Here is a 14964-nt window from a genome sequence, read left to right on the forward strand (position 1 = left end):
TTGCTCCTACTCTCTGAGCAAAATATTTCTTCAAATATGTCGAGAAAAAGGAGAAAAAAGGCACTGCTCAAACAAGGGTCTTTTAATGTGTTGTGATAATGTTTAAAGTTGGTACACAATGAAGCCTGAAAACACTGCAAAAAAGAAAAAAAGGGAAGGAACGGGTCTGATTGTGTTAACCAGGTAGCCTGCCGCTGCCTATTCACGGGTGCGATCCCACTACTGCTGCACACGGGAGGTTTTGCCTGCTGCGTCTCCGCCCTGGGCCGGTACCCTCCTCCTTAGACAACCTGGATACACTGAGCTCCCTCGATGTAGCCATATTGATGCCCAGCTTAGCGCGGACACCCGATCGACATAGATCAACGACAAGCAGGAATCCTGACCTCAAACCATCCACCATCCCTGGCCTCCAAGTAGCTAGATTACAGGAGCACGCCACAACTCCCAGCCGGCAATGAAGTGGGTTTTCGATATATTTATCTTTGAGATCCATAACTACCTTGAATTGACATGCATTTTGTCGTGGTTTATGTGAAATAAGCACTTTATTATTTTCATGTTATATAACAGTGGTTCTCCGAAACAAATATAAGCATAAATTTTAGGTTGAAGTCTACTAACTGAATTTTGGCGGGAATTACAAATGCGTGCATAACGATCATGTTTTATGTGGCCTGAATGGGTTATCTCCCTCTACTTCACGTGGCATATGGAGCGATCCTCCTGTCAGACATTCTAGCTGTATCATCTTTATTTTTCTTCAAACATGATGTTTTGCATACCATAAAAAAATAAAAATAAACAGGAGGAAGACATAAACTAAACATCCTCATTTCGAGAACAGTTATACTTGTCGTATAATCTGCTACCGATACCAACATTTTCACTGTCCATTTCGTCTTTCTAAAAAAAAGGAAAATCTTGAAGATGGTATTTACAAATACATTTTACACAACCTTTCTTTGCATCTTTCTTATGGTTTCTTCTCCTTCAATTATGCCGATTTAATAGGTTGTGAAACAAATTACCGATATCCCAATAATTGAATATACCGGTATCCTGTAAGAATTTCTCATTTGGGTAAGCCTAACTTCTAATCATCACCAATCAACCCACGTTAATATATTAAGACGGTTACCGTAAATTGGCGTAACCACTTTCACAAATCTTCGGCAATCAGTTTTATGCAATTAAATCGACCGGTACATGCCGCTTTAAATATTTTTAGGCTATAAGCCTATATTTTTTCATCTACAATCAGTTCAGAAAAAGAATTTATGAGATATCATTTTACTGGTTAGCTTTGAGAGAACATCTCCAGTAAAATCCAAGAATCGAGCAAAGTTGATTCAAACCTGAAACTCGGCCAAGAAGCCAACGACACATCAACTTGTTTTGTCACATGACTCCGTTTTTCAAGTTTCCCATAATTTCAACTAGACTTCATGATTAGGCTACCGGGTAGGCCTACCTCACTTTTATGTTACATTTTCTGGCCAAAAAAAGTAAGAGTGATAATTAAATAATGAGTTCCAAAAGGAAACAGTTAAGGAATCAGATGTGACCCGCCTTAGCAGCTTCTGTTAATGGTGAACATATATATATATATATATATATATATATATATATACACACACACACACGTTTTGGCTATCTATAACCTGTAAGGTTTTCAGTCAATCCCAGTGTGACTTTCATATGCCCTTCTTGGGAGGCGGCATATTTTTTTAATCCTGTGAGGTGGTGCTAGTGTGAAGCAGGGCCTCAAGCCATGCGGTTACGATTATTGTGCAATGTCTACACCTTTACAATGTACCATTCAGTTTCTATTGCAATGTCATACTGTCTTTAATGTGACGTCATTATGATGAGCTGGGAAAGGTCCTGCTTCCAGGCATTTGACAGATGTGCCTTTGGGGTTGAGAGTGTACGGTGCATGGGGGTGATGTAGATCATTATCATTTTACGGGGGGGGGGGGGGGCTTCTGTGGCTCAGTTGTTTAGCGCGCCTGTGCATCATAATGACCCAGGAGCCTCTCACCAATGAGGTCACTGTGAGTTCAAGTCCAGATCATGGTGGCTTCCTATCCAGCCGTATGTGTGAAGGACTGCCAGCAGCCTGCAGATGGTTGTGGGTTTCCGCCAGGCTCTGCCCGGTTTCCTCCCACCATAATGCTGGTTGCCGTTTTATAAGTGAAATACTCTTGAGTATGGCAAAAAACACAAATCAAATAAATAAATAAATATACTCGAGATGTGCTGTGGAACATCATTCAGCACGACGATTCAAATTAAGTGTTATTAAGTTGACTCAAGTTCATCCTTCAGTAGCGAACAAATACCTAATTGACTGAGATTACCGAAATTCTTGACCGTACAATACGCAAGTTTGGATTGATCAAATTAAAAAAATCTGAGGCTTTATAGGCTTGAACAGAATTTTAGACCCTCACAGGGTATCAGTGACAAACAGCAAGTGTATGTGAAACATGAGAAATTCAACTTATTTACCAATCTGAGCTTGATTTGAAGCATTAGTACGATAAGTGAAAATATAAGCGAATGCGATCATAGAATTTTGGTAATGACAGTAGTCAAAATTATTGAGTCTTATTCTTATGCATCTGTGACATAAGCTATAGGCATACTCTGATATATGTTGACAGACTCAACAATACCTTGGACTGAAGGTAAAGATATATACAGATAAAAGATGCAACATATTCCCTTCAGTTTGTGTTACTGAAGTCAAAGAAGAACTTTATACACATAAGACAATGGTCTGTTCCAAGGTTAGAGGAAACCAGTGTTAACCAGTGAACCGAGTAAGTCACTTGTGTCAGGAGATTTTCAGATTTTCACTCCCAATCAAGCTCACCATGTATGCCACATATTTATGTAGCATAAATCAATTATGTACAGAATAAAAGATCAACAAACACGCATTACCATTTCACTCTGGCATTGTTATTATTAAAGAGCTAGCCAGTTGTAAATCATCCAGTTCATAAGTCAGCACTTGTGATAAATAGTCAAAGCACAAACATACACAAAAACGGAATTCCAGTTTTGTAAAAAGTAAAAGAACACAGAACAATTTGGCGGCATTATGAAATGTGATATCATGACAGCCTTCTTACAACATTGACAAACCCTCAGTTATACACATGAACTAAACTGATCATATAAACTGTCCATTCCGAAACTGTCACTGTATACACTGTACACAGCTAAAACAAAAAAAAAAAACAACAAAAGAGATGAGTGTTTTCTTAGCAGCATTTCATCCAAGATGCCAGAGAAACAAGTTTACTAGATACTGATAAACTAAAAAATATATTACATATAAACAAAAGTACCTCATAAAATTACAGCAGCTTCTGTCCTGAATTATGTGTTGAAATTTGTCTGAGTAAAAACAGAACACATATTTGTACAGTTGCCTTTTCAGTACTGCAAAACAATAGCGACAAAGCTGGTTTTGAAATGAAAATGTGTTCTATCTACAAATTTCTCGGCAATCAATCTCGCCCTCACTGAAATCAGTGCAACTGTAGAACAATGAGCTTAGACAGAACAAATATTGTTAAGAAATACAGTAGGTATATATTTCATTTCACAACACATAGAGAAGGTAAAAAAAATAGTACCTTTACTTCAATACAACTATCAATTTAGCATGTATATATATGTATGCAGATGTACAAGAATTCTTAGGGATAATCTTTCCTCTCATTGTTGAACAAAATGGAAACAGCACTGCCATGACTGCTCAGTTTTCTAGCAGCTATTCACAAAGGCATTACAAATTACACTTGGTCACATGCAAACCAATTTAATGTTGAGTTTTAAAAAAAATGAATAATACATGCACATGTGATGTGTTTTCAAAATTGTCATGACTTGTGAATGACAGAATTAATCACAGAGTTATTACGCAGTGTTCTGGTAGGTTTCGTCTATCAGTAGATTAGAACTAATCATATTGATGGGTAACACTAATTACACAGAGGACTGCAAAAGCCACTCAAGATGAGAGATACAATGTAACAACATATCAAATATGGGATGAAGGTGGTAATATCAGAGAGGTAAGTTAAAAAGGTGTGACAGAAGTACCAAAATTAACCAAACCTTGTCTGAGATATTGCCCACTTGCACACACACATAACTGCTAAACACTGTAATGAGCAACCCCTGTCATATATTGCACTCTAATTAAATGAAGAAAAGACAGGTGTCAGTTTGTTTTTTATATCCCACAGCCATACTGTAGAAGACAATTTAATGTTAAACAATACCTATATTATCAATACTCCATGTCACTTTCAGTGCCATAAATAAACTTCCCAGCACCATATACTTAATCTACCGCATTAAAATGGAGACATGTCAACCCAATTCTATGTAGCTGTGTAACTCCATAAAAGACAATTTTAATCTTTTTTTATGGCAATAATAAATATGCCAGTACTGGCTATACAAAGATGGGATGAACATTTTTCATACTGATTCTCTTCCTACATGTTGGACAGTTTCCCTGGGCCTGCACCGCTGTCCGAATACACACATTACAAAATACATGACCGCATGTTGTCGAGTTCAACTGCCGTCTACTATTCATTATCTGGAATGAAGAGAAAATGGAAAAACATACATGTAGCAGCAATGATGATATGCATTTGTGACCCTTATTTTAATTCATTTTTAAATCATAATGTGTGCTTCTAAAAGATTCTCAACTTTCTGAAAGCCAAACTGCGAGCCATATCACGTTCCTTCCATATCACATTATTTAATAAGGCACATCAAGCGCCAAAAGCTGTGGACCCCTTAGATCCAGCTTCTCATAACCTACCTACAGTTAATGTGGAAATGCTTATTGGGTTTTTGGAAAGTTGTGCAGGCTCTCCTTAAAGCCTGTGGTTCTATCAACTAGTTGCTTTGTCACTAAACTTCCAAATCTTGTAAAATATTCTTACATATACATGTAGGTCAAAATAGCATCACTCTTGTGTCTGAAATATTTAATAGGCTGGCATTTACTGGTTACCGTATACCAGCTGTGCTCCCCATTGGGGGTTGGCTGCTGGCCTTCGCCACATGGGGTGAACTCCCCGGGCATGGGCTGAGGGTGGGGGGATTATACATCCACTAGACCCTGTAGACCCTTATTAAAACCTTTTTGTTTGCGCACAACAAGCCATTGACTTGTTCTCAAGGTTGGGTTCGTCAATCATTGAAAAAAAAAAACGGTGTTGTCTGTTCACAGCCCTGTAAATCAATTTAACACACCGGCATACAAAGGTATTTCAGCGATAGGTCTGAATGTAAAGTATCAGTCATCTAGCTCTCGTAAAATAGCAGTTGACTTTGCCGCGTCTCACACACGTTATTTTGTTACAATCGAAGCTCTCCTCCCATTTCAGAAGAATTCTATTTTACCTTATTAAATCAGGTAGCTTCAGTTCAACACAGAAAACACATTTCGGCAGTTTCCGAAACTAGATATAGTTTCCGAGACTAGATATACCAGGTGTTCTAACCTCGTTCTCGCATTGTTGTGACAGCCGACTGCCATGCACTGGAGTGAGAACTCAAGTCTACAGGTAACTGACAGCTAACCGATTTCAATGCTGACCACTTAGATGCATTTATTTTCACTGACCCGCCCATTGGAATAGTCACACTCATGAATTCTCCGGACAAATCTAGACTAGCAGACAGAGATCCATTAATTTACATTAGGGTCTCCTATACTACCATTGAAACTTCAATGACTATACCCAGAGATGTGCGAAAGGCTGTGATTAGCCATGATATCAATACAACTCCACCGTTTATCTGAATACTCAAAAGGTTGTAGTTTGGCACCTCCTTGTCCCAAATTTCCATACAATGAATGCTGCTGTTGCATCATCAAGGCCTTAACTGACAAGGTGTCATCACAAGTTCTGATTCAAGCAAACTGCGTGAAAATGGGTTTTCTTACTCCAACAAGGGCAAACCTGTAAAGCTGAACCTAATCGTGGTAAGTCGGAGCAGAGAAGTGTTGTATTTATATTTGTGAATTAGCTTCTAAAACGCATATGGGTATCTACTTACTTTAGACCAGACACATTTGTTATTTGTTGATGGTTTGAAAGACTCACATGCTTATCAATGTCAATCTATTTGTTACCGATCCCCGTCTAAGCTCAATCTGCCTGTTTTGGCACAACATACTCTAGTGTGCATTATGTAGAGATGGTACTAGTGCTAACATTTCAATGCTCAATGAAGCGTTTTGGCACGATTTACCGGGCACACCGTACATGAGATGTGCATTCTGGCAGTAGCTGTGCAGCGATTCTATTAGAGCTACTAGTTGCATGTTCAGTGAAGTGTGAGCGTGTTTATTAGTCTTGTCACAGTTATGTACAATCCTGTGAACATATTGCTCAGACCCCCCACTGCCTCCCAGCTGTGTCCAATTACCAAGAATCACAACAAGACATAAGAAATCATGCGATACACTTTTCAAAATCATTAGCTAAACTCTATGTGATTTACGCTACATATACAATTACATTTTACCTATACAAGAGGAAGGGTAAGACCTGGTTGCAAAGATTGCACCATACCTGTGTATATCCATCCATACATATTGGACACATTAGTCTACGGCCAGCAGGTGACAATACATCCCCATTAGACTGAATGCCTGCTCTCCTAAAATGAAAAATAAAACCACCACCGCGTGTGATAATTTGCTTGCACATACATATTTTCACTTGCCCAGGGCTGGCATTAAGTTCAAGCACTGTTCACGTCTGCTACATAGACATACAGACATAGATCTGTGCAGCAGTGCAGTGTCAGTTTTCAAACGGGAAAAATAATTAAAGTATCATTAGATTACATCAAAGTGCAATTACTACACTGCCTAACTTATCGTATACATTTTCAGTCTCACTGATCATGGAGGACATTTCTAACCTTGAATGTTTTGCACAAATTTGTCCAATTTGCAGCCACTTTCATATCTTTTGGTGAGGTATTATCAGTATTTCCTCGGCATGTATATGTTTTACTTCCCACATACCAACTTACTGAACTGACACCAGACTGGCAGTAGACAGTGGTCATGGCTGACGATATCACATAGCATAGGTACTAGGATAAAGGCACTGATATTTCTATCTTTGTATCTGGCAAATCATTCAATGTATGTTTTTCAGAAGACTGCCATAGGTCCTACTCCAGACTAAGTCCACTGTTATTACCATTGCACCATGTGTTAAAGACATGCCAGTATATAGATGTTACCATAATCATAAATGGTTAGAAAAAACTTCATCAGTGTTCTGTTTGAGACTGGAAAGTCAATTCACTCAACATTATGTACTGTTTCCATGAAGCAGTTGCAACTGTTCGGCTAACTCTGGGAATAGCCATTCAGCACTTAATTTGAAGCCTTCAAATGTTGAAATAATGTGATAAAAGCAATGGTTTGGGGCAAAGTTCCCAAAAAGTCTCACATGAAAACTTTGCATCATACAACGACAACACATTCAGACAGCTCCTGGGAACACATTCTATGCAAGAGGAGGATGAACAAACCTTATTGGACTGGTATGAATAGAATGTGTTGGTAGCTCTACTATCTCAGGTTCTGACGACGATCTTGTGTGCCTGTGTATCTGGGGGTCGGCGAGTCGGGCACTGTGGTAATAGAATAATGTTAATATTACATCCATTCATACTATATACGTCATACTGCCCAAATATAACACGGACAACACTCATAACAATTTAGGAATGGCATGATTCAGAGAGAACGTGCCATTATGGAGTGCCAATACCAGGCAAATCACAAGCTTTAGTGAGCTTCTTGCATTCTTTAAGCCTTCATCTACTGAGGCCACAGAGGTTTTGCTACAGATTTGGCATCTGTGTGACTGTCCTTTATTGCCACATGTAGATATATTTGAGGCAACACTCTACAATGTCTCAAGGTGCAACTTCCAATCCAACCCACAACACAAGTTGCATTGCCATAGGTCCATTCTATCAAGCTCATCAACCTATGGGCCAGTTCCAGAAAGCTATTGTAGACCAAGTGGATCACTATTATCATGGTTAGTTGTTCGTGGATGTTAGCACAATCATGAATGGCTAACTTCCCCATGTTTTATTTCAGACTAGAAAGTTCAAACACCTATATTACACTGATTTATGTTTAACACTATACTAATCACTTTTCACTTGTACAATGGCGACCAAGTTTATGCCTGGATAAAATCACTGCATTTGCCAACCTTCTGACTTAAAGCTATGGTCAAAGAAACATGAGTTGGATTTGAAATTTCAACCTCATCAGTTTCTGTGAGCAAGGGTTTAAACCATCTGAGCCACCAAGAGCCCCCCCCCACCCCCCCAACACCAGAGGTTGTATTGCTGACAATACAACATTATTTTACAACATAACTAACACCTACGTGCAGAGGTTGTGACAGATGTGTTGTTGATGATACAAAGACTTATGAGGTTAGGATTTACAAAACACTTACCTGTCAATGGTCTAAGAACCTGAAAAAAAAGAACAGAAATAAAGAATGATGATCAAGCGAACTGGTTACTTCATTTCACTAAACTTTTGGCTGATGAGTTAAAGTCAAAGCTTTATCATAAAAGTACTTAAGGTTTCCTTTCACCATTTATGAATATTTTGGCTGAAGTCTTTGGAGAAAACGTAAAAGGGTTGTAAAATGTAAAAACCTTTCTTAGAATGAATTAAGTAAAAGAAAAGAGCTTAAAAGTAACCGTATGAGGCCACAAAGTGCAAGCAAGCAAAAAACACCATAACCCTGTCATTCTTATACATTAGCGAATGTCCAAACAATCTCCTAACGACTCTAGAAAATCCAGAAGAAAGGAATATTATAATCTAACGCTACTCTAGTCAGAACACCACCGCATCAGGGGCTCAGACTTCACACCACATTCAGTCTTCTAAAAACTGCACATCAACATCTCTTTTCAATAACAAATGAAAAAATTTGAGAAAACCTCCAGAGTTATTTAATGTACTCGGGGCCAAGTTGTTTAAACTGCATTATTAAGACTTAAAACTTGTATTAACTGAAGTACAGATTTACCTTTTTTAAGTGTGACTCACTAAAACACACTTATTAACACTAATTTCCTGAAGACCTTTGATTTTCAAGTTATTCTGATTCAGTATAAACCTCAGTCAGGAATCCTTGTTGCACAGAGGCACAAATCTAGAATAACACTTAAATAAGTACTTGTATCAAATTATTGAGTTCTATTATCACAGAGTAATAAATAATAAGTCATCAGTGATTTCCTGAGGATAACTCTTTTTGCTTCCTCCTCCTAAACAAGACAAGCCTAAGAGCTTACATACTTACGACAATAGGACTGTCACTGATGCCAGGTCGAGTTAAATCAACCACTTCCTCATCTTCCTGAGTTAGGTCAATACACGTGTTCTGACCTGTGTAGCAAAGTTAATTTCAGCTTAAAACTTTCCAAGAACACAGAGAAAAGAGTTATGACAGCTAAAAGAAACAGATATTTATTTTCCTGTCTTCAGTTGGCTGTGGGAACTCGCACATTTTTTTGCAAATCCACTCAAATGTATCTCTGGAGACATATGATACTGATGATGTTTAGCCAAGTTCACACTGTGTGACATACCTATTTGTAACATGAAAATAGGACAGAATGCTATTTCGTACAAATTGTAGCATTCAATGGATCACATTGTGTAATCATGGGCTATATCATTCATGCCTTGCCTTGATATTCCTGCTCCACATCCACCACCATTAAGGACTCATCCATGTTGGCGCTCCGATGGCGGCGACGACCACTTCGCCGGCGACCTGCAGACTGTAGAGAAGTAAGACATTGCAAACAAATACCACATAACACATGCGTGTATTAAGACTTTTATTACCATGAACTATTTAATTCTTCCAAATCCTCATGGGTATCATATAGAAAGCACATCAGTCTGTTTTTGTGTTATGTCCAATAACTTTGTGTTCCTTGTAGTTGTGCAAATTCAGAGCCTTAAGCCTTCAACAATTCCAGCTTGTATTGAGAAAATACCTTCAACAATAATCTTAGTATTCTGGCAAGAACTACCATACTATTAAACCCATAGTGCCTGGTGGCTTTGTTGGCTTAATTTATAATCATTAATTCATTTTTTTGCCAGACATATTAATAAAAGGTGAGATCATCATACAAGACAGCCGAAATAATAAAAATGAAAATTTTGCATGTACATGTATGAATGTAAAGAGTATAAACGTCATACAACTTGTAAGTCATATAACTGTGGGTATATACAAGTACAGTGTAGCTACGTATACTGTGTCTTCTTATTGCAGAAGTCCATGTCGCTAAAGTGCAGCTGCCACTGAAGTATCATGCCAAAGACATCAGATATGACACCCCACCCAGTCACATTATACTGAGGCCGGCCAACCATTCATGTTTCCTTTCTGTAACCTTTCAGTGCTGAGACAGAGAGCATGCGAGGCAGTAGCAAGTATTATTTTATTTTAATAGCTTTAACAAAGTCTTTGCTATGAACCAGCTTTGATCTTAGGTTTCCCGATTCCAAGGTGGACACTCGAAATGAAAACTGGTCTGCTGCCAGCACAGGAAACAAGGAATCAAGTGTCACTGGCCTAAAGCTAAATATAAAAACTCAAGGATGGAAATGAAGTCTGTCAACTCCTGAATAAAGCTCAACAGGTCACCAGCTCTGCATATACTGAGTGCTTTTACACTGAGTCAATGTTGTATAAGGCAGAATACTGTTTCACAAAGCTTTCTTAACCTTACGTTCACTTAACTATCATGACTGAACTACTACTGAACCAGTACTATAAGCATTATTTCGTCATAGTAGTTGTGAGCTCATAATATTACCAGAACTTCCTGAAACTGGGCCCAGGTCTTTCACAAGAAACTGACAAATTTTATGAGACAATCACATACAGATAAATGGCAAATGATCTTCAACAAGCTTGTCGACAACTTATTGACACAGTCAAATCCTCTCTTGATGCTTGGTTGGCATAACCACGTCATAGCCACAGTGGTGGAACCTTTGATAAGGCCTTTCTAAACAATGTCTGCAGTCCAAAACAGGAGTCAACTGTGGTTCTTACCTCTGAACCCATCCGCACATGCAACACCCCATTGATATTCCACTCAAAGGTCTAACATGAGGCCCATTCCTAAAACACTGGGTGTTTTCCGATCTGCTTTTAGAACATCTGTAGCCTTTCCTTCCTGACATTTTCTCAATCAGCAATCTTTAGTCGAGGGGATCACACTTTTATTGGACCACAATGGGCTTCAATTTTCTACTCCACAACCCAGCTAAAACATAGTGCAGGCAACCATGCTGGCCATTGCTAACCTTTAAGCGCATGTGCTTGGCTAAAAATATACAAGTTGAGCAGGGGTCTGTTTCGCAACATTATCCACTTCCATTGCTACCAGTACTGTAGGTATTACGTCGCCATGGTAGTTACGAGGACGTAGCGCTATGTGCGCTTTGAGAAACGGGCCCCAGAACAGAAGCTGATTTTGGTCCAACAAAAATGTGATCCCTTCAGCCAGGGATGGCTGACTGAGAAAATGTCACGTAGGAAAAGCTACTGAGGTTCTATGTGCCTATAGGAAAATACCCAGAGTTTTAGGAATGGGCCTCTGTTAGACCATGTATCGTTAGCATATAAGGTCTAATTTATTACGCTAGTCAAGACCCATAACTGTGATAGTTACTGCTTCAGAAATGGCCATGTCGTGAATCTGTTCCTGGTATGCCATTACCAAGTGGAATATATATATAGAGAGAGTGTTGCGTGTTCATGTTAGCTGAGAGGTAAAAGCCACTGCTGAAACCTATTTTGGACTGCAGAGATCATTTAAGAAAGGCCAACCGGGGGCTCCATGGCAGAGGTGGGTAGCATGCCAACGTGGTGCAATAACCCAGGAGCCTCAACCTGTCGTGGGTTTCCCTCGGGCTCTGCCCGCTTTCCTCTCGCCATTATTCTGGCCGCAGTCATATAATTGAAATATTTTTCAGTATGGCATAAAACACCAATGGAATAAACAAACAGAAAGGACAATCACAAGCACTTTCTTGGTATAAACAGTGTAATTAGCTTCACTATATTTTGCCGCTGTGGCTATTAGACTCCACAAACCAGATATAAACAGAGGAGATGAATTAGCCACCTGGGTCTAGCACATGAAAAGAACTAATGAGTAATGTCTTCATGAACTGCAGTAAAGCTTCCTCGCCATAATACTAACAACTTAGAGGTCGTTTCTCTTTGTAACTCTCGCAACCACGTTACTAGAAACAGTAAAAGGAGCCGACAACTGTCAAAGACGTACCGGCATATGCAACCTTTGCTCTGAATGCTATCCAGCAAAACTGAGAATGTTATCATATGCAAAACATAGACTTCAGATTATAACAGCTGCTCTTTGTTATTCAATAACTGATGAAAACTATTCAAACGACATGAATAAACACTGTCCCACCCGGTCAGTTCGGGATGCCACTGACTTCATTGTCATCGATGACAGTCAAAACGGGAGCGACATTTATGATCTTTTGTTAGATGTGTTATATTGCATACTTACACCGCTCATCGTGACATGTGCTGGTAAGTTACTCCTTCAAGGTTTTATTCAGCAGGATGAGTGTTCCAAAATGAGGAGAGCAGCAACATTAATTCCTAAATATGCCTTAACTAACTGAAGTTCCTGCAACTTATCGTCCAACCTTGCATACTCTTATACTTCGCATGCGCCAACTGTTGTACTGGGAGACCGCGCCTGCGCTCTTCCATTCAGGAGAGTTCCTCTAAGGGAGACAATCAAATAGAAACATCTTAGGGAGTAGTGTCCCCTGAAATCATTAGGAAGTATGTGCAGGTCATAACTGTGTACCGGTAAAAGAAAACATAAAAACAAAAATAAGAATATCCTATTCTTATTTTTTTGATTTAAAAAAAAATTATACCCTACACATACATCCTGATGATTTCAGGGGAAACTCTCTCTAAGACGTTTCTATTTGATTGATTTTTTTTTATCAAAATACTGTTTCTGCTGTGCCGCAATATAATATGTATTTTGAAGGAGGTTAAGCATTAGCTTATAAATGCTTAAATAAAAAAATAAATGCATATAAATTAAAAGAAAAAAATTAAAAAACCACTGATAAACCCATAATTACATTCTTCAATGTCGACAGGCTAAACAGTTTGTATATTAAAGCAGGTGTCTGTACTTTGCCAGCTTGTTTTTTATATTATATCATAATGTGATGTATCAATGCTTGAACTGCTAATTAGGCCTACTTAATAAGGCGTTCATTATGTACATGTACAAACGCTTATAACATGTAAGACATGTATAAACAAATGACAAACTTGTCGTGTGTAATTAAACATTAAACGTTTTTTAAGAAATTTTTTTTGTGAATGACCTTTACGCGCATAGAGTATGCCTATTTATAATATAATGCTGTATAATATATAGCTGTCTACTGTAGCTGTAAAGCGTAGGCCGACATGGCTATAGAGTAAGCCTATTTATAATACAGTCGTGCTATATAATATATAACTGTCTACTGCAGCTGTAAAGCGTAGGCCAACATGGCTATAGGGTAGGTCTATTTATAATACAGTCGTGCCATATACTTGATATATAGCTGTCTACTGTACATTGTACGTTGTAGTGGAACTCTAGAAAATGAGCCAGATTTTACCGTGCAAATTCAAGAGAATATCGTCATGTGTATATAAAGAGCAAGGCTATAGACAAAAGTTTAATCGTCGTATATTTCGAGTATATAAAATTAGTAAATTTAGAAGTGCAAATAGAAATCTTTAATTAATTGTATACATGTATACATCACAATTTCCCCCTGTTATCTGCAAGCTAAGTCAAACTTTTGTGAAAAAAAATGCATTTTTTGATTTACAAGGTAAATACTTGTTCGTTTTAACAAATTAAAATGTTCTTTAAAACGACTGTGTTCAAATTGGCACATCCACAGTGACATTTGTATCAGAGGTACAAAAATTGTGAACCACAGATACACAAATGTCATTTTGAACGCAGTATACAAACGACACAATTTGTGTACTGCGGATACACACCATTATGTGAATGTGGGAGCCGCCGTGGGCGAGTTGTTAGAGTGTAAGCGTAGCACAATGACTCAGGATCCCGTCCACAGCGTGATGATCGTGAGCTCTCGGCTCAACTCTCATATAATGCTGACCTCCGTTGCATAAACGACATTTTCTGGGGTAAGGCTACGGCGTAAACCATCAATCAAACAAATAAATAACTTATGCGGATGTGCATTTTTACCACAATCCTGGACACTGATCACTTGTTCACATTGATTTTATATAAAGAGCGCGTGAAGCTCTTCCCTGTTAAAGGCGCCAACAATGTCAGCAAGTCTTCAGCTATTCAAATCTGTACAGCTACAAGTTCTTTACAATTGCCTGCATGTGGGAAAGGTTTTCACAGAGGTACAAGCTGTGTGTGATGTCAGGTGAGTGACAGGGCCATAAGCTTTTGCGACATCTTGCCAGAATTGCAAGTTCTCAGCTGTTTGTGCATTTATCATATCCCTCGGTAGGAGCCTGTTCAAGGCGAGTATATATGTAGGCCTACACTTCAAATTCATTATGACGAAAGCGGCCATCTTTGATTTTTCTTTGGCTTTTAATTATTTCTATTGAAGCTCCTGAATATTTAGAAAAAGTCTCATCGGAATTTTTTACAGCTTTCTGAACAGAATTTTTAATCAGCGTAAATTTTCTAACTTTTGTCTATAGTGTTCAGCATATAATAAGACCACACCGGTGTCAGTATACTGTGACTGGGTGGAGG

This window comes from Liolophura sinensis, chromosome 6 (assembly GCF_032854445.1).
Source record: "Liolophura sinensis isolate JHLJ2023 chromosome 6, CUHK_Ljap_v2, whole genome shotgun sequence".
Classification (NCBI taxonomy): Eukaryota; Metazoa; Mollusca; class Polyplacophora; order Chitonida; family Chitonidae; genus Liolophura; species Liolophura sinensis.